This window comes from Rhinatrema bivittatum, chromosome 1, assembly GCF_901001135.1.
Source record: "Rhinatrema bivittatum chromosome 1, aRhiBiv1.1, whole genome shotgun sequence".
Lineage (NCBI taxonomy): Eukaryota > Metazoa > Chordata > Amphibia > Gymnophiona > Rhinatrematidae > Rhinatrema > Rhinatrema bivittatum.
In genome coordinates this window covers 256934893-256955726 of record NC_042615.1, presented here as the reverse complement: position 1 = coordinate 256955726, position 20834 = coordinate 256934893, and the positions used below count along the sequence as shown (strand labels likewise).

At 44.4% G+C, this 20834-nt stretch overlaps 1 protein-coding gene across 2 annotated transcripts in view; it reads right to left on the bottom strand.

Annotated features, from left to right (window-relative positions):
• Positions 1–20834, bottom strand: part of LOC115087139 (kyphoscoliosis peptidase-like) — a 117602-nt gene that overhangs the window by 3409 nt on the left and 93359 nt on the right. Inside the window, exon 9 of one of the 2 annotated variants that reach the window (XR_003855450.1) lies at positions 1089–1216. The exons of the other annotated variant lie outside the window; for it this stretch is intronic. The gene's annotated coding sequence lies outside the window, so the exon portion shown is untranslated. The remainder of the gene's footprint in view (positions 1–1088; positions 1217–20834) is intronic. 2 annotated transcript variants of the gene reach the window in all.

The following is a 20834-nucleotide window of genomic DNA, read 5'->3' as shown; positions in this document are numbered from 1 at the left end:
TACATAACAAAAGTAGAATAGTAAGACAAAAGATAGATCTAAAAGGTCACTTCAAGAATACCACATGCAGAAAATTGCCTTGTTCATGGCAAAGGTATGTTTAAACAAAAAAACTTTTCAGAGCCTTCTTAAAAGTATTGGTAGATGATATAGATCATAACTGGGCAAAACATTCCAGAAAATGGACCAGCCACAGAAGAGGCTTTGGAGCAGAAACATCCAGTATACCTCTGTTGGCAGTCCTTAATGAGCATATAGTAGGTTTATATCTTCACAAAAGTATATTAGTCATTATTTAGCAACATGTGAATTAAAACAGACTATTTGAAAGTGGCACTGGATTGGCAACCAGTGAATAGAAGACAACACAAGAGTGATGTGGTCATGCATCTTTGCACCAGCCAGAATTCATGCGGCAGCATTCTGCACAATTTGTAAGGCCTTCATGGCATTTTCTGGGAGGCCAATATAAAGGGAATTGTCTAGTTTGACATAATTCTAAGGGATGTCATGTAATGGTTTTCCTGGACATTACAGCTGCCTTTGATTCACTGGATTCTGCTTGCACATTTACCAAACCATAGGCATTTCCAGAGTAATATTAAGTTGGTTTTCCTCTTGTCTATCTAACCATTCACAACAGGTAAGAATAGGTACTTCAGTATGATTGGCATGCTGTTACTTCCTTCTAGAGTCCCACAGGGTTCAACAACCCTTTTCAACATCTATCTTTCCCCACAGTGCAAAGTCTTGGCATGTCTGGCTGTGAATTACAAGATATACATGACAACATTTTTTTTTTTTTTTACCAGTTCAATCAACATGGTCTGAGACTTGATTACATTAGCCTATGCTTAAGTTCCATTATGCACTAGCTGTTTTATAACACTTGTGCATAATGTTGAGAAAACTGAAGGAATTATTTTAACTCGAATTCCCTTGCCCAACTTCCCATCTGTTTTCAATTTGAGGGTATAGACATTCTGATCTTCAACCAAGCATATGTAATCTTGGTGTGATCATTGATAGTAAACTTTCTATGTGTGCTCAAATTAAATCAGTAGTAAAATCATCTTTTTACAAGCTACCTGTTAAGACGACAAGCTGCTATTAGAGTTGCAGGACCTTTGGTCAGTTCTTCAGGATCTAGTGTTCTTCAGGATCTAGTTCATTGTAATTTCCCTTCTCAGTTACTTGTAAACCGACATGATGTGTCCTACGAATGCCGGTATAAAAAAAGTGTTAAATAAATAAATAAATAAATAAATAAATAGTGTTAACCAGCATAAAGTACTACAATAGTAAGGTCTCACTGTTAAATGCTTCCCTAAAACCAAATTGGTGTTGGTCAACGACAGCATGTTCATCAATAACGTCCACAAACAAGAGCCATCAAAGGCAATGTAATTGTCATATAACAAAATCAATATGCATATCAAAAATTAAATCTCATGCATATACCAAAATTAATGCATAAATCACAATAGACTTACGACCTCATAATAGGAACTTCCAGCTGTATGGCTTTCAAATTGCCTTATTTATTTATTTATTTATTTATAGTTTTTTATATACCGCCGCTCATCAAAGATATCACGTCGGTGTACAATGAACAGGAACTTACGCCGGAGCGTTATACATTTAACAGGATTAAATAAGCATTATACATTTAACAAAAGTAAGAATATATATATTTGAACATAAAACAAGTAGAATCTTTTAAAACAGAACTATCATTTAGTTTTATCATTTATATTTAATCATGGGTCATCTGCTCTGAATTAGACAAGATAATCTTTTTTTGTTTTAAATTTTATCTTGTCTTTGCTTCCCGGTTAGATAAATAAGAGGAAAACCAACTTAATATTACTCTGGAAATAGCAGTGGATTATAAACGTGCAAGCAGAATTCAGTGATCCAGTGTATCAAAGGCAGTTCTAATGTCTGGAAGAGCCATAACATAACTTGTCCTTTGTCAAATCCCCTTATTAATGTGTCAAAATAGTCAACAGTAAGTTTTCAGTTGTTTTCCTCTTTTTTTATCTAACCATTTACAATAGATAAGAATAGGAACATCGTGATTTGCATGCTGTTATTTCTGGGGGTCACACAGGGTTCAGCAATGCTTTTCAGATCTACTTTTGAATGTTGGATTGGAAAAGGCACAGAGAAGGAGGTGACAAAGATAAGGGGGTTGGAACACCTCCCCTACGAGGAAAGGCTAAAGAGACTGGGTCTGTTAAGCTTGGAGAAGAGATGTCTGAGGGGGTATATGATAGTGATCAATAAAATCACAACAGGACTAGAAAAGATAAATTTAAATTGATTATTTACTCTTTCAAGAAATATTTACTCTTTCAAGAAAACTAGGGGAAAATTTCACTCAACGTACAATCAAGCTCTGAAATTCATTACCAGAGAATGTGGTTAAGGCAGGTAGCATAGCTGGGCTTTAAAAAAGGTTTCGACAAGTTCCTGGAGAAGTCAATAACCTGTGGGAAATATAAGCTTTGCCAGCAGGCCAATTTGGGGTTTAAACACTTAACTTCCCTTCTCCCTGACCTTTGCCTGAATAAAAGCATCACTTGTGCTTAAGTCTCTGCCTGGGAAAGGATACCTGACTGTCATGTATTTCTCTAGTTTATAATTAATCCTGATAGCCTGAAAGTAGGGCTGGGTGTTCCCTAGTCAGAGGCAGGACAAAGTCAGGAGGTATAGATTTCAGCAGCCAATGAGATGATCCGTGCACACCCCCTGAGCCAAAGCCAGTAGTGTAGGGACTCGTCTGTTGCTATGGGGAAAGTAGCCAATCATGTAATGACACATCATCTGCCTTTGTATGAATGTACAATAAAGGAGAACGCTGAGGCGTGCTCAAGTCCTTTTACCTGCCTGCCATGAAAGCTGCCTGAAGTGTCTTCTTTGCCTCCATATTCAACATCTGGTGAGCCCGCACGTGATGATAAACTCCATGCTTATTTCAGCTGGTCAAAGCTTAGGTACGTACCGTTCAACAGATTTGCAATCGTAAGTATTTTTTAAAAGTACTTTTTAGTAATTTTTAAGTATTTTTCAGCAAGTTTGTTCCCCACATTCGTGAGCATGGGAAGTGATTTGACTGTACAGCAAAGGCTACATGCCAAGGAGCTGCAGAAAATAATCAATAATCATTATTTCATCACCAGAAGGAAAAAAGCACAAATCCGCCTGGGGGACTTAGAAAAATTAATAAGTGAAATAGCTTGCCGTTGCCCTTGGTATTCACAGGCGGGAACTCTGAATATCCAGGACTGGATTTTAATAGGCAATTGTCTTCATACGGCTCCAAGGTCCCCAATCAGGCAGTTATTGTTATGGCAAAAATGTACAGAGGCCATAGAACACATAGGAAAAAAAAGTTTCAAGACAGCATTTTCAAACCATCAGCTCGATACAGTAAAGTTCAGTTGAAGATTTCTCGTCTGTAACGAGCTCGCTGCGCACAATTCGGACGCGTAAGGCAAACCAGCGATACAGTCTCCAGTTTTGCGCGTCCGTAGCGCTTCTTAAAACAGACGCGTAACCCTTCCCGCACCCGGCATGTAAATGAACGAATTAGCTGTATAATGAAGGAATTAGCTATTCCCCTCCGATACCGTAACGGGCACTCAGGTTCTCTCATTAGTAACGCACTGTTTTGCCGCGGCCGTAACGTGTTAGTTTCCCGCCTCCCCCTAGTAGGAGTTAGGACTGTGAGTCTAGTAACAAATCCATCGACACCGCTTAAGACACTCAAAAACAATAAAACACAATTTTAAAAAAAAGCGATACAGAGATGATCGAGGAAATGTAATGATGTGGGACACATAAAACCTGTCAGAAGAAAAAATAAAAATTTTTAAATACCTGTCGGAGGGCCGCGTGGGTACAGGCGGCGGCAGCGGGAGCCGGGTGGTCGCGTGTTAAATCTAGGCCACGGGCGGGTGGGTGCCTGTTCCAGGCGGCAGCGGCGGCGGGGGGACACGCGTTAGTTCGAGACGGGCGGCAGGTGGTCGCGTGTTAAATCTAGGCCGGGTCCGCACAGGCGCGCATTCATTCACTGCCGGTGGGGGCTGCCCACCGGCAGTGAATGAATACAGGCGCACATTCATTCATTCACTGCCGGTGGGGGCTGCCGGAGAGGCAGCCCCCACCGGCAGTGAATGAATTCATTCATCCAGGCGGAGGAGCCGGCTGCTTTCGCCACCGGCTCCTCCGCCTGGATGAATGAATGCGCGCCTGTGCGACCCCTGCGATTCGGCGCTCAAGGCAGTCACATGCCGTGACGTCACGCCTTGAGCGCCAAATCGCAGGGGTCGCACAGGTGCGCATTCATTCAATGCCAGTGGGGGCTGCCTCTGGCAGCCCCCACCGGCATTGAATGAATGCGCGCCTGTGCGGACCCAGCCTAGATTTAACACGCGACCGCCCCCCGGCCGTCTCGAACTAACGCGTGTCCCCCCGCCGCCGCTGCCGCCTGGAACAGGCGCCCACCCGCCCGCGGCCTAGATTTAACACGCGACCACCCGGCTCCCGCCGCCGCCGGCCGCCTGGACCCAGGCGGCCGTCTGAAACTAAGGTGCGTCCACCCGCCCCCCCCCCCCCCCCCGCCGCCCGGAACAGGCGCCCACCCGCCCGCGGCCTAGATTTAACACGCGACCACCGGCCCCCCGGATCCCGCCGGCCGCCTGGACCCACGCGGCCCTCCGACAGGTATTTAAAAATTTTGATTTTTACACTTCCTGGTGCCTGTCATTTCAAATGTCATTTGAAATGACAGGTACCAGCGCACCCAGGTTACTGTATAGGCGCTGTATTAAGCGCCTATACAGTAAAATGGGTTACGCGGGCATAACCCTTCCCTACCGCTTTAAAGCCGCGGCATGCATTTGCATGCGATTAGAGGAGAGTATCGGGGAGTTAGTTAAGAGAACTGTGCGTGCGGGGAGGAAGGATACGCCTGACACTACCTCACTGTTTCTACCTCGACCTTACTGTATCGACCTGCATGTGCTTTTAGAAGCAGGCAGACTCAATCAGAATACCCTTCCCCCATCTTATGCTCAGTCTCCCTCAGAGACAGCAAATTCTTTGTATCAGCTCTCCATACCCACACCCAAGCCCATTCACACCTTCCCCACTTCTTTAGAAAAGCAGTCCTTGAGAACAATTGAGCCACAACCTGGCCTGGGTGGGGTGATTAGCATTGAATTTCTGCAGAAACAGCAAAAAGAAAGCCTTACAGAAAAAGAATTGTTGGAAGGACTTCAAGCCTTCCCCATCATAGAAAAGAACCATGAACAAAGGGGGACAGAAAATGAAATAGAACATCTGGGGACACACACTCACATGGCTCCTGTGGCTTCCTCTGCGTCCACCTCAGAGAAAAGGCCCCAGGAAACTGAAAACACTGAGGTCAGAAAAACTAGCCTTCCTCCATCTTGCCTGCAACCCCCTTCCCCCACCAACCACTCCCTGTACCCTCATTTGCCAATGCCTGAGACAGTCATTGATTCTGCATCACCAATTTGTCCAGGTAAATTACCATCTCAAACCACTGCTCCCGGTAACAATTTATGTGCCGCGGTCAGCATGGGATTTCATCTAGAACATGGAAATCTCACAAGAGAGGAATTATTGAAAGGGATTCAAGCCTCTCCTATTACAAAAGGGATTAAAGAGCTGGGTGTGGCAGCAATAGAGTTGAGTGCCCGGAGTGCCATGAGCAGTGGCTATGCCCCCAGGTCTTCAAAGAAATCAGCGTATAAGACCTTGGGCCAGGCAGCTGCACTCCTGCGTTACAAGCAAAGAAAATATCAATATGAAAAAAATGATTTAATTAGACTGCGTTACAAGCAAAGAAAAAATCACTATGAAAAAAATGATTTAATTATACACTTCAATGACCTATTGCAGACCAGATTAGACAAAGTAACTGTGCAGACAGTACAGATTTGGAAAAAATGGTTTCTATTAGTCTTTGAATTCAGTTACAAAAAATCTGCATACTTTGAGAGTATTTTCCCCCACAAAGTGAATGCAGAACCTTATGTTAAAACTGTACTGAAATTTGAACAATTGCTGTGTGAATTTCATGTGAAATGTTTACTTTTTGCAAAATTAATTTGGCTCACATTTAAAATGACTCAATTTCTCTGAGATTTAAGTTTATAGTTTGAATTGCTAGCGTACAGAACTTATATTTTTACTGTGATTCTCCCTTTCAGGACAAAAGTAAATTAAAATAGAATCTGTCTGCAAGGAATCAGCAAGTACTTGCCAGCCATTGTGTCTGGTTGATATCTAAATTGTTAAACAATGCTATCTTTAAGTTCCTATTGACTGAAGGATTAATTCCTTGGGTGCAGTTCTTTTCTTTTGAGAAACACTGCTCCTCCCCCCCTTTTACTGTCTTTCTGTTAACTCTTGCTTGCCACTCATGGGGGAGGGAGGGAGAACTTTTGAAAAGAAAAAAAAAAAAAAACTGGACTTAGTCCTGCAGTTTCTCTCTCTAGTTTCTATATGTTATTTAATCTTTTTAATACTTTCAAACTTCGTTAATACTGAACTGAGATTACTGAACAGCGTATTTAATTTCCTATTCTAATAATTATAAGAAGAAATTCTATTCTGATATTCCACATTGAAAGTAAGCTCAGAGTATTATTGATTGCAACCTGGAACAATAGTTGCAATCTACAAAGTAATGATGGGGTCTCCACTAGGAGGCGCTATCTTATTCTACAAGTTATATTATATTATTGTTTTAATAATTCTGTTGTATAATAGTTTTTATTTTTCAGGCCTACAGACCTTCTGTATTAAAGAAACTTCAGTTTTATTTTCTTTTTCACAAATTTTTACAGAATTCTGAACCTTATAATTTTTACTGACAGAGGTTGCTACATCTAAAGCAATCCCTCCCAAGCCTTTTCTTGCAAATCCAAATTGATTTTATTAAATTGAATGATAGAATTGATTTCTTCAAGGTTAAAAAAGTAAGAATTTCACTTTAATCCTTACCTTAATAAATTTTTGCTGTATGCCAGTTTTTGATATTTTCCAGATTGACAGCCTTCCTGCCATGAGGAGATGTGAAGGTGAACACTTTGCAGTTTATTTTAACATTTTTCTAACACCTTTTGACTTTTGATTTTTGATCCTTGATCTAATTTTGTTTTTGATAACTTTTTGATAAGATTTTTTAGCTCAAATTATGTGTTATCTGTTGTCTGTCTTGATGCCAAGAAGACTATGAATGAATATTTGCAGAATGAATATGTGTCAGTTTTGTGTAACATATGTTTAATATAATGTCTAATATACTGGTCATTTGTGATTCAGCTTACTGTGAATGACTTTTCCTTTAAATGATTAATTTACACTTATTGCTAATTTACTGAATGAAAATTGATCACTGCATAAAAACTTTCTTGATAATGGGGTTACCCTCTGTTCTGAAAACTGATAATGGCTCTATTTACTGCAGCCATTCCTTTACATGAATTTCGTCAATAATTGAACATTAAATACTTATTTGGCATCCCCTACAACACCACAGGGCAAGCCATTGTGGAGAGAGCCAATCATACCCTTAAGAGCTCTTGAACACAAAAACAAAAAGGAGGGAATGCCCCTGGATTTTCCCCCTGAACAAAGTATTGTTTACTTTAAATCATCTAAACATATCAAATTTAAGACCACAGCCATGAGTAATCATTATGGGACTAGGGTTAGTCACCTACAGCCATCAGTTTTGTATAGAATATTTAATGTCTGGTACGGTCCCGTTCCCTTAAAATGGGGAACGAGGATATGTTTCTCTGCTTGCTTCCACAGGTATCAAGCCGTGGAAAGATGGAAAGGTGTCCAGGTCTACAGGACCCGATCCCCCAACTTCTCCATGAGCCTCCACAGCCCTCAGAAGGACAGAGACCGGACTCCTTGCAAAAAGCAGCACCACATGACCTGGGGACAGATCAAGGCCCTATCCAACCAATCTGCACAACTCTTAGAACAGCAAGGCCTTGAGAAAACTCCAGAGAACTTATTAGCCGCCTTTTCTTGCCTGAATGCCTACTCATTAACAATTGGGTTCTGCACCCTCATCCTTTGCCTTATTTCTCCAGCTATGGCGATTTCAGAACAAGGACTCTGACAGAACAACATGTACATCCTCGATGCACAGAACTTTTCACACCTGTTGAATCGAACAGACTGTTGGATCTGCACACACATGCCAACCCAAGCCTGCGGAGAACTACCGATGCATGCTGTACCATTTAACCTTACAGTATGGACTAATTATCCTTTACAGAGAGGTTTTCATTAACTCTCCAGTTAATAATACCATACTACACATTGGTAGCTGTATTCAAGAGACTACCGCTCTTTGTTGGGACTATGATACAGGGGATGGGAAAGGGACTTCAGGTGGGAAATATCCATATTGTAACCGAACCTTTGTATTAATCACTGAACACTTACATAATTATACCACACATATGTATGCAATTGGCAGATTTCAGGATGTGCAGTGGGAGACCCAAGCAAGTACAGAAAGTATAGAGGGGATGAAGGATTTACCCTTTGTAGTTATATAGCCCAAATGATAACCAATGACATGTCCACTAATCTGTTAGGAAACATATGGATGTTATGTGGGCGTAGAGCATATATGCACATTCCCTCCAGATGGAGAGGCAGATGCACTCTAGGCTACATCCTCCCCTCATACTATGCAGTCAAAAATTTACCCAAAGCAAGGCTCCGTAACAAAAGGGAGGCGATAAATAATCCCATAGAAAAGTATACAGAAACTCAGACAGCTAGAAGCCTGTTTCCCCCAATGGGGACAGACATGAATTACAGAGATTTACACATCCTAGCTAACTGGACTACTGCCCTATTTAATCAGACAGTCCATGCATTAAAACTACTCACAACAGAAGTCTCTCAGATTAGAGAAGTAGCATTACAGAACAGCTATACCTTAGACACTATTTTAGCCTTAAAGGGTGGTGTTTGTGCATTAATTGGATCTCATTGCTGTGTATATATATCAGACTATAAAGCAAACCTCACACATACCATAGAGCAGATAGAAACCATGGTTGCTGATGCACCATTTTCAGGCAGAATACCAACTTCTCCAAGGGACTGGCTATGGTCCTGACTCCCTGATATTTCTGGTCTCAAAAGGGTGATTTCTATTATAATGACCATAATTGTCTTAATTGTTTGCCTGTGATGCTGTATTCAGTGCATACCCAACCCTCATATCCATATTGAAACCTTGCTCTCAGCCCGGATACAAAGATGTCTTGTAAGATGCTTAATAGGGAATCTTGAGCCCTGCAGCGTTGGCACACCACCTGCACCAGCTCTGGGTGATATGGAGATTCAGGAGCTCATCGGCAGCTGGCACACCACGCCGAATCAGCTTTCTTCCCTCCATAATCCCACTTTTTCCTATTTCCAGCCCATACCAAGACATAACAGATTTCAGTAAGGGTCTAAAGCTTTATTTGAGCTGCCTAAACAAAAACAGAAAGGGTGAGATGTGAGAAATATAAGCTTTGCCAGCAGGCCAATTTGGGGGTTTAAACACTTAACTTCCCTTCTCCCTGACCTTTGCCTGAATAAAAGCATCACTTGTGCTTAAGTCTCTGCCTGGGAAAGGATACCTGACTGTCATGTATTTCTCTAGTTTATAATTAATCCTGATAGCCTGAAAGTAGGGCTGGGTGTTCCCTAGTCAGAGGCAGGACAAAGTCAGGAGGTATAGATTTCAGCAGCCAATGAGATGATCCGTGCACACCCCCTGAGCCAAAGCCAATAGTGTAGGGACTCGTCTGTTGCTATGGGGAAAGTAGCCAATCATGTAATGACACATCATCTGCCTTTGTATGAATGTACAATAAAGGAGAACGCTGAGGCGTGCTCAAGTCCTTTTACCTGCCTGCCATGAAAGCTGCCTGAAGTGTCTTCTTTGCCTCCATATTCAACAGTAGCATAGCTGGGCTTTAAAAAAGGTTTCGACAAGTTCCTGGAGAAGTCAATAACCTGTTATTGACCAAGTAGACTTAAGAAATAAGACACTTTTTATCACACTGCAGTAGCAGCATATGATCTACTTACTGTTTTGGGGGTCTTGCCAGGTACTTGTGACCCAGATTGGCCATTGTTAGAAACAGGATCCTGGGCTTACTGGCTCCTTAGTCTGACCCAATATGGTGAGTTTTTATGTTCTTAGGTAGGGAGTTTTCAGTATCATGGACATGCCACTGAGGAAAGCCCTCTCTATTGTTACATCCAGTTGAGCCAGTTTTCAGGGATGAAACTTCAAATAAATGTTTGCTGAACAAAGTGATCATAAAGGTTTATGCAACCTCAAGATAGGGTTAATACATGGGATAGAATCATTATGCAAAAGTTCATGTACCAAAGAGGCTAATTTATATCTGATCTGCCATTGTATTGGCAATGAGTGCAGAGATAAAAGTATAAGAGTAATATAGTCCTGCATCCTGGCACCCATCAGAATCCATGTGACAGAATTTTGCACTATGTGCATTGCTCCAATAGTGCCAGCTGGGAAGCCCACATAATAATGAATTACAATAGTCTAGACAAATTAGGACAAGGGTTTGGAGAATAAAACAGAAGTCCTGTGGCTCTAACAGTGGTCTTAATCGCTTCAATAAACACAACTTTAAAAGGGATGATTTTACAATAGTACTAATTTGGGTTTCACTGATAAGTTGGAATTAATAATTACTCCTAGATTTCTTTTTATTGTGAGATTGGAGTGCCAGAAACCTTGAAAATTAAATGTAGAAGAAATATCAAAAGATGGGCATTTTATACTAGTAAGAATAATCATTTGTCTTTTCGACATTTAACTGTAACCTATTGTGAGATGACAAGCACCTCACAGAGTAATACCAAATCATATGTTTCAGACCATGAGGAAAGGAAAGGGACAAAGAATTGGATGTCATTGGCATAAACCTTGTGGATTTCTCCAAAACATGCCAAAGCTTTGCATAATGGAGAAAGATAAGTATTATAAGAACATAAGAAATTGCCATGCTGGGTCAGACCAAGGGTCTATCATGCCCAGCATCCTGTTTCCAACAGAGGCCAAAACCAGGCCACAAGAACCTGGCAATTACCCAAACACTAAGAAGATCCCATGCTACTGATGCAATTAATAGCAGTGGCTATTCCCTAAGTAAAATTGATTAATATCCATTAATGGACTTCTCCTCCAAGAACTTATCGAAACCTTTTTTGAACCCAACTACACTAACCACATCCTCTGGCAACAAATTCCAGAGCTTTATTGTGCGTTGAGTGGAAAAGAATTTTCTCTGATTAGTCTTAAATGTGCTACTTGCTAACTTCATGGAATGCCCCCTAATCCTTCTATTATTCGAAAGTGAAAATAACCGAGTCACATCTACTCGTCAAGACCTCTCATGATCTTAAAGACCTCTATCATATCCCCCCTCAGCCATCTCTTCTCCAAGCTGAACAGCCCTAACCTCTTCAGCCTTTCTTCATAGGGAAGCTGATTCATCCCCTTTATCATTTTGGTTGCCCTTCTCTGTACCTTCTCCATCGCAACTATATCTTTTTTGCGATGTGGCGACCAGAATTGTACACAGTATTCAAGGTGTAGTCTCACCATGGAGCGATATAGAGGAATTATGACATTTTCCGTTCTATTAACCATTCCCTTCCTAATAATTCCTAACAATTCTATTTCCTCTTTTGACTGCTGCAGCACACTGAGCAGATGATTTTAAAGTATTATCCACTATGATGCCTAGATCTTTTTCCTGGGTTGTAGCTCCTAATATGGAACCTAACATCGTGTAACTACAGCAATGGTTATTTTTCCCTATATGCAACACCTTGCACTTGTCCACATTAAATTTCATCTGCCATTTGGATGCCCAATCTTCCAGTCTTGCAAGGTCCTCCTGTAATGTATCACAGTCTGCTTGTGATTTAACTACTCTGAATAATTTTGTATCATCTGCAAATTTGATAACCTCAGTTGTTGTATTCCTTTCCAGATCATTTATATATATATATATATTGAAAAGCACCGGTCCAAGTACAGATCCCTGAGGCACTCCACTGTTTACCCTTTTCCACTGAGAAAATCGACCATTTAATCCTACTCTCTGTTTCCTGTCTTTTAACCAGCTTGTAATCCATGAAAGGACATCGCCTGCTATCCCATGACTTTTTAGTTTTCGTAGAAGCCTCTCATGAGGGACTTTGTCAAACGCCTTCTGAAAATCCAATTTTGATGAATTGGATTCGACATCTTGGACATTGGATTGGACATCTACCAGTTCACCTTTATCCACATGTTTATAATTAGAGATGTGTATCGTGTGATCGATCGTCTTAACGATTGATTTCGGCTGGGGGGGGAGGGAATCGGATCGTCGCGGTTTTGTTTTTATAAATATCGTGTAAATCGGGGGAGGGCGGGAAAACCGGCACACTAAAACATCCCTAAAACCCATCCCGACCCTTTAAAATAAATCCCCCACCCTCCCGAAGCCTCCCAAAATGTCTTAAATTACCTGGGGTCCAGTGGGGGGGTCCCGTTGTGATCTTCCACTCTCGGGCATCGGGCGCGTTGATAGAAAATGGCGCCAGCGCTACCTTTGCCCTGTCATATGACAGGGCAAAGGTAGCGCCGGCGCCATTTTGGTTCCTATTCCCCGACGTCACGAGCGTAGGAGATCGCTCCCGGACCCCCGCTGGACCCCCAGGGACTTTTGGCCAGCTTGGGGGGGCCTCCTGACCCCCACAAGACTTGCCAAAAGTCCAGCGGGGGTCCGGGAACGACCTCCTGCACTCGAATCGTGTTGCCGTACGGCCGGCGCCATTTTGCTGTACGGCAATATAGCCATATGGCCGGCGCCATTTTGCAAAGCAAAGCATAGGACACTGACTCCCCTTATGATCCTCAATATACACCTTGGAAGGATGTTGACACAGACACGGAGTCAGAGGAACTGCAATCAGAGCCCTCTCCACCAGAGGAGAGAAAGAAATCCCCTCCAGAAGATTTGTTATTTACAAATTTTATCAAAGAAATGGCAGATACAATTCCCTTTGAATTGATCCAGAGGAGGATACTAGACATAAGGCTCTAGAAGTACTGCAGTTTGTGGATGCACCGAAGGAAATTATGGCTATCCCAATCCATCAAGTCCACTTGGAACTGCAGCAACGAATGTGGGAACATCCCTGCTCAGTGAATTGGAGAACAGATGCCACTTATTTAGTGCAGCATGCTCCAGGGTACCAAAAACTCCAACTACCTCACCATTCGGTAGTTGTAGAATCTGCTCAGAAGAAGGCTCGGAAACAAAAACCCCATTCTTCTGATCCACCAGGGAAGGAGCAACGATTCTTGGACACCTTAGGGAAGAAGGTCTACCAAGGTTCCATGCTGGTAGCACGCATTGCAGCATACCAGCTGTATATGACACAATACCAAAGGAACTTATGGAAACAAGTACAGGGTATTGTGGATAACCTCCCACAACAACATCAACTACCTTTGGCTACATTAGTTGACAAAGGATTAGAATCTGGCAAACACGAGGTGAGAGCAGCTTATGACGTGTTCGAAACATCAACTCGTCTATCTGCCTCTGCAGTAAATGCAAGAAGATGGGCCTGGCTCAAGGCTTCGGACCTCAGGCAGGAGGTCCAAGAAAGGCTTGCAGATCTCCCTTGTGTTGGGAACAATCTTTTCGGGGAAAAGATCCAAGCTACGGTATCTCAGTTGAAAGACCATCATGAGACTCTCCGGCAGCTATCAAAATTGCCAGCAGATCAGCCAACTTCCCTAAGACGACTAATACACAGGGACTCGAGGCGACCCTTCTACAGACCTACAAGGTATTACTCACCTGCCTGTTCAGCACGTCAATACCGTTCCTCACAGAGAGGACATCCACGTCAGCTGAAGCAACAAAAGACCCAGCCACCACCCCAAACTGGACCAGCAGCGGGTTTTTGAACCGTGCCAAGAGAACAGCAGCCTCTTTCTCAACCCTATGCCCTCCCTACCAGTTGGAGATTGACTTCATTATTTCCAACACCAATGGAGTCTCATCACAAAAGACCAATGGGTATTAGCCATACTAAATTGGGGATATCACCTAAAATTCAATACGATACCTCCGCATTCTCCTCCCATTCCACTTTGGTCAAACATAGTCATCACACCTCAACTCCAAGTAGAACTCTCTACTTTGCTGACTGCCATGGCCATCGAACCAGTGCCCTGGTCTCAACAAGGCAAGGGGTTCTACTCCCGATATTTCCTAATTCCAAAGAAAACAGGCGGCCTTCACCTATCTTAGACCTCCGAAATCTCAACAAATTTCTACACAAAGAAAAGTTTCGGATGGTATCTCTGGGAACCATCTTTCTAGTACTTCAAAAGGGAGATTGGCTCTGTTCTCTGGATCTTCAAGATGCTTATGCACACATACCAATTTCCACACAACATCGCAAGTACCTACGATTCGTAGTGGGAAAGAATCATTACCAGTATCGAGTCCTACCATTCGGACTGGCCTCTGCTCTCGAGTGTTCACAAAATGCCTAGCAGTAGTGGCTGCACATTTAAGAAAAAGCAGCATTCATGTTTTTCCATATCTAGACGATTGGCTAATCAGAAGTCCATCCAGGCAGGGAACTCTCTCTGCCTTGAAAACCACAATAACACTATTGCACCTTCTGGGATTTCTCATCAATTACCCAAAATCCCACATCGAGCCGTCTCAACTCCTCACATTCATCGGAGCAGACCTCGACACCACAGTGGCGAAAGCTTCCCTTCCAAGTGACCGTGCCGACAATCTGGCACGCTTAGCGAACATTGTAATTCATCACCAGTTCGCATCCGCCCATCAAATCCTAGTTCTCCTTGGACACATGGCCTCGACAGTACATGTCACTCCTATGGCAAAGTTAGTCATGAGAAGAACTCAATGGACTTTGAAATCTCAGTGGCTACAAGCTTTCCAACCACTGTCGTACACAATTCAAATCACCGACCAGTTATGTCTATCGCTCCACTGGTGGACAAATCAAACAGCATTGAAAGCTGGTCTCCCATTCCAACAGGCAAATCTGCAAGTCATCCTGTCTACAGATGCCTCCAACCATGGATGGGGAGCTCACGTCAACAACCTTCAAACACAAGGGATGTGGACTACGCTCGAAAAACAGTATCAAATAAACTTCTTGGAACTTCGAGCGATGATATGCCCTTTATGCTTTCAAAGACTGCCTCTCAAACAAGACTGTGCTGATACAAACAGACAACACAGTAAATATGTGGTACATAAACAAACAAGGAGGCACAGGCTCTTATCTGCTATGCCAGGAAGCAGTACAGATTTGGGCTTGGGCTCTAGAGCATTCCAAACATCTCCAAGCAACTTATCTGGTGGGCATACAAAACGTCCTAGCGGACGATCTCAGTCGACATTTCAATCCCCACGAATGGTCGCTGGACCCAAGTGTAGCGAGCAAAATCTTTCAACGCTGGGGTCGCCTAACCATAGACCTCTTTGCATCCACACTGAAACACAAAGTGGAAAGGTTCTGCTCCCTCCACGGACGTCGACAAACAGTCCCCAGGGACGCATTTGCTCGCCCCTGGAACACAGGTCTTCTATATGCGTATCCTCCAATTCCGCTCATAGCGAAAACTCTCGTGAAGCTACAACAGGACAGAGGGACAATGATCCTCATAGCCCCATACTGGCCTCGACAAGTATGGTTTCCCATACTCCTCGACCTCTCGATCTCACAACCAATCCACCTGGGCACAGAGCCCACTCTCATCACTCAGAATCAGGGCAAGTTGCGTCATCCCAACCTGACAACTCTTGACCTAACAGCTTGGATGTTGAAAGCTTAATTCTGCAACCACTTAATCTTTCAACACAAGTCTCTCAAGTTCTAGTAGTTTCACGAAAGCCTTCCACACGTAAATCCTACCACTTTAAGTGGACTAGATTTACTAAATGGTGCACACAAAAGGGTATAGAACCTTTCTCCTGCCCCACTTCTTCTTTACTAGATTACCTATACCACCTGTCGGATTCTGGTCTCCAGACATCCTCTGTAAGGGTACACCTAAGCGCCATAGTGGCATACCACAAGGGAATAGGGGATGCGCCAATAACAGCACAACCCCTAGTGAGTAGGTTCATGAAAGGTTTAGTTCACCTCAAACCTCCCATTCGACCACCAGTCACTGAATGAGTCCTGAATTTAGTACTAACAAGGCTCATGCGCTCACCGTTTGAGCCTCTACACTCTTGTGAAGGAAAATTCTTTACATGGAAAGTGCTTTTCTTAGTAGCCATTACATCGGCTAGAAGGGTCAGTGAGTTGCAAGCTCTCGTCACATACTCACCTTACACAAGGTTCCTACATGACAGAGTAGTCCTTCGCACTCACCCCAAATTCTTACCTAAAGTAGTAACAGACTTTCATATCAGTCAGTCAATAGTCTTGCCTACGTTCTTTCCAAGACCTCACTCTCACCAGGGAGAGAATCTTACACACCTTGGACTGTAAACATGCACTAGCTTTTTACCTGAACTGCACGGCGGTCCATAGGAAATCCACCCAACTCTTTGTTTCTTTCGACAAAAATAAACCAGGAGTTGCGGTAGGAAAACAAACGCTCTCCAACTGGCTAGCAGACTGTATTGAATTCTGTTATGAAAAAGCAAAAATTCCTCTCCAGGGGCGAGTAAAAGCACATTCAGTAAGGGCTATGTCCACATCAGTAGCACACTATTGTTCAGTGCCCATTCTCGACATATGTAAAGCTGCAACATGGAGTTCCCTTCACACCTTTGCAGCTCATTATTGTCTGGATAAAGAAGGACGACAAGATTCAGCCTTTGGACAATCTGTCTTAAAGAACTTATTTCCAGTATAACTCCAACTCCTTCTACATCCATCCTGCTGTGATTTCAGGCTGCCTCATTCTTTCCAGCAGTACACCAGTTGTTGTGCTCGTTGCACAGGTTATATGCTGTTGGTACAATATAAGAATGACTCAGCCTGTAGCTTGCTAATCACCCATATGTGAGGACTATCATCCTGCTTGTCCTGGGATAAAGCAAAATTGCTTACCTTGTAGTCCTCACAGAACCCACCCACCTCCCCGCGGAGTTGGGTCTGATACGTTTTATTATTTTATTTTTTTAGCTCACGCATATTGCTACAAACAAGACTGAAGGGAGACCCCTGTGGCTGAGAATATCATGGCATGCTCAGTAGGCCCACAGTGCCAGCCAAAAGTTTCTAGAAACTCTTGTCAGAAGTTTTCCGTACCAGGGCTCCATCTGATGATGTCACCCATATGTGAGGACTACATCCTGCTGTCCTGGGATAACACCTATTACAAGGTAAGCAATTTTGCTGTCTTGCATTCATCTCCCTCCTTGATCCGAATGAGGTTGTAGGCTCCCCGGAGATCTAATTTAGAAAAGATCTTAGCTCCTTGTAGCTGGTCAAAGAGTTCTGCTATCAAAGGAAGGCCACGGTAATCGATACACGGCTGGAGGGTGCCGTCCTTTTTGCCTACGAAGAAAAACCCGGCTCCAGCTGGGGAGGATAAAGCATTTCTGCAGATTCTCCTGGATGTATTCCATCATGGCACGAGTTTTAGGGAGGGATAGAGGATACACTCTTCCTGAGGAGGCATTATACCAGGTAGTAGATTGATAGCGCAGTCAAACCCCCGGTGAGGAGGTAAGGTGTCCACAGCCTCCTGGGAGAAAACAACAGCGAATTGGGCATAGTGAGGAGGTATGTCTTTAGGAAGTGCGGAAGTGGAACGTGGATTTGATCGTACAGGTCTGTGGACAGGATGGGCCCCACTGGACTAGCTTCAATGACGTCCAGTCAAATTGTGGGTTATGTTGTTGCAACCAAGGTATCCCAAGGACCACCAGATGAATATCCTTTTGGATCACATAAAATGAAATATGCTTGTAGTGGTCAAGCTCGACATGGCATAGCAAGGGGACGGTCATGCATGTAATCCTCCCCGGGAGGAGATCTCCATGGATGGAGGAGAGCATGAGTGGAACGGGAGAGGGACAAGTGGAAATCTGCAACTGGTCGACTAAATCTTGTAGGAGGAAATTCCCTCCTGTTCTGGAGTCCATGAGGGCACGTGTGGAGAAACCACTACCCCCTATGAAGAGGGTTACCGGCAAGGTTAAAGGGGGAGTTGGAGCAGTCAGGCCTAGGGTCACTCCCCCAGTGAGAGCTAGGCCCAGGAGTTTACCGGCTGAACCGGGCATTGGGCGATGAGGTGTCCTGCGACCCCGCAGTAGAGACAGAGGCTGCCCCGCCGACGTCTTTGGCGCTCCTCAGGAGACAGAGGCCCACGACCCAACTGCATTGGTTCTTCAGGAGGGCCATCCATAGGAGGAAGCGGTTGCAAACCAGGAGAGGCCTGCAGGGGGCGTCCGGGCATGTGTCATTTGGAACTGGATAACTCCTGTGTTCTCTCCTGGAGGCGGCGGTCGATCTGGCCCACTAAATAAATTAGTGCGCCAGAGACGCAAGAAGGTCTCAGGCGGCCAGCTCGTCCTTAATCCTAGGTAAAAGTCCATCCATGAAAATGGCTCTCAGGCAGGATTATTCCCAATGAAGTTTGGTTGCCAGGGTCCTGAACTTGATGGTATAGTCCAGCAAAGAGCGACCACCCTGACAGATGTGCAGAAGTTCAGTGCTGGCCGTGGCCCGTCATCCAAGGTTCTCAAAAACAGATCGGAACAGGTGCAGGAAGCCGGAGAGGTCCAGAAGGATTTTATTTATTTATTTTTATATACCGGTGTTCAATTTTACATAGGATAGGGTCTGACCGTAACCCCACAGGGATGAAACCCAGGCCAGGGGCCTTATCCTCAAGCAGGGATAGGATGTAGGTCGTTTTGGTGAGGCTGTCCGGAAACAGTGCCGCCTGAAGACAAAAGTGCATATTGCACTGGTTGAGGAACCCGTGACACTGCTGGGGATCATCCGCTTAGCGGGAAGGAGCTGGCAGGGAGATGACCGGTTGGGGTAGTGAAGCTGTCCCCAAGGCACCCGGGGCGGGTAAAGTCGTAGAACCCGCCAAGGCAACAGAGTCCAGGCGGGCATTAAGATGCTCCATGGAGGCGGCAAGTGACTCTAAGACCTTCTGTTGCTCTAATATTTTTTTGTGCTAGTCCAGGTATGGCCTGCAGTGCTGAAGCCTCTGCCAGATCCATGGCCTTGGCTTGCTGTTACAGTCATTGATCCCTGGGCCGAGGGGGCATTGGCAGCACCTGTGAAGAGGAGCCTCACAGGTGCCCACCGTCGGCTGGCGAGGCTGGGGAGAGCCTGAGATCTCGCTGGAACTTCACCACTACCAGCCCTCGTTCCCCGCAGGTTGAGCCCTTGGGTACCGGGGCCGGTTGGACTTACGTGGGGTCTCAGGTGTGGTGAGTCTCATTGTTTGAAGTGCAAGCATGGTGTGGGCAGCTGGCGAATCACGTAATCCGTAGTCCAAGTGTGGGTCAAGGCAGGCAATGAGTCTCGTAGTCTGTAGTCCAAGTGTGGGTCAAGGCAGGCAGCGAGTCACATAATCTGAATTCCGAGCGTGGGTCAAGCAGGCGGTGAGTTTCATAGTCCGTAGTCCAAGCGTGGGTCAGGGCAGGCAGCGAGTCTTGAAGTCGGTGGTCCAGGCAAGGTTTAAGGGTCCGAGCAGGAATACAACGGGTCAGGAACAGGACGAGAACAAGATTCTCCAACTGGAGCAGGAGCCAGGAAGCCAAAGCAAGGTCTGGGAGCAGGCCTTGCCTAGCTTTAGGTTGAGGTCAGGGGGTGGAGCCGGGACACCACCCAGCAGAGCCCTTTTAAATGTAAATGAGTGGCGCACGTGCCTACGGCTGCCAGGGAGCAGAGGAAGTCGGATGGCCCCGGCTGCGCTGGGAAGGCCACGCCGGCAGCGGAAGCTCAGTACTTGGCAGGATGCATCCGCTGCGGCCCGCAGCCACCACCAGCATCCCCATACTGGCCGGAACACCGGCGCAAAACCGGCGAGTGAAGGGGGCCGGCTGCGGAGGGCCGCAGTCTGTTCTCATAACAATCTCTATCGCCTCTCCATTTCAAATAGCCTTTTTTGTAACAAAAAAGCTTCAGGTTTGTCTAGCTTACCCTCCACCTGGTCTTTTAGATCACAATAGTTCCCCTCTTATTGAAATGATAGCAAATAATTTAGATAAAGACTTTCCATCATGAATTTTAGGTGATTTCAATTTGCATGTAGATGCTCTGCCGCGTTCTTTAGCTTGTGATTTATTTCTGGATACTGTATCTGCATTAGGTTGGGAGCAGATAGTAACCAAGCCTACTCATAAGGCTGGGCATATCCTCGACTTGCTTTTTTTTTTAACAATGAAATCGCCTATTATACTTCCATAAATTGTACTCCTGTTCCCTGGTCCAATCATAGTTTAATCAATGCAGTTATATCTTTTAAATCTAACTTTCCTGGCGTGTAGCCAGATGGACTCAGAACGAATGGGATAGTATCCGCATGCTAGCAGTTGGAGATGGATCTGACGTCAGCATGGGGTATATATATCCCCACAGGAAGCGTAGCAACTTAGTAATTTCCGTCTCCAAAGCAGTTTGGAGAGCCTGCACGCTAGCTGAGCGTGCTTTCCAAATCTACTTACTAAAACTTCTATAGCATCGAG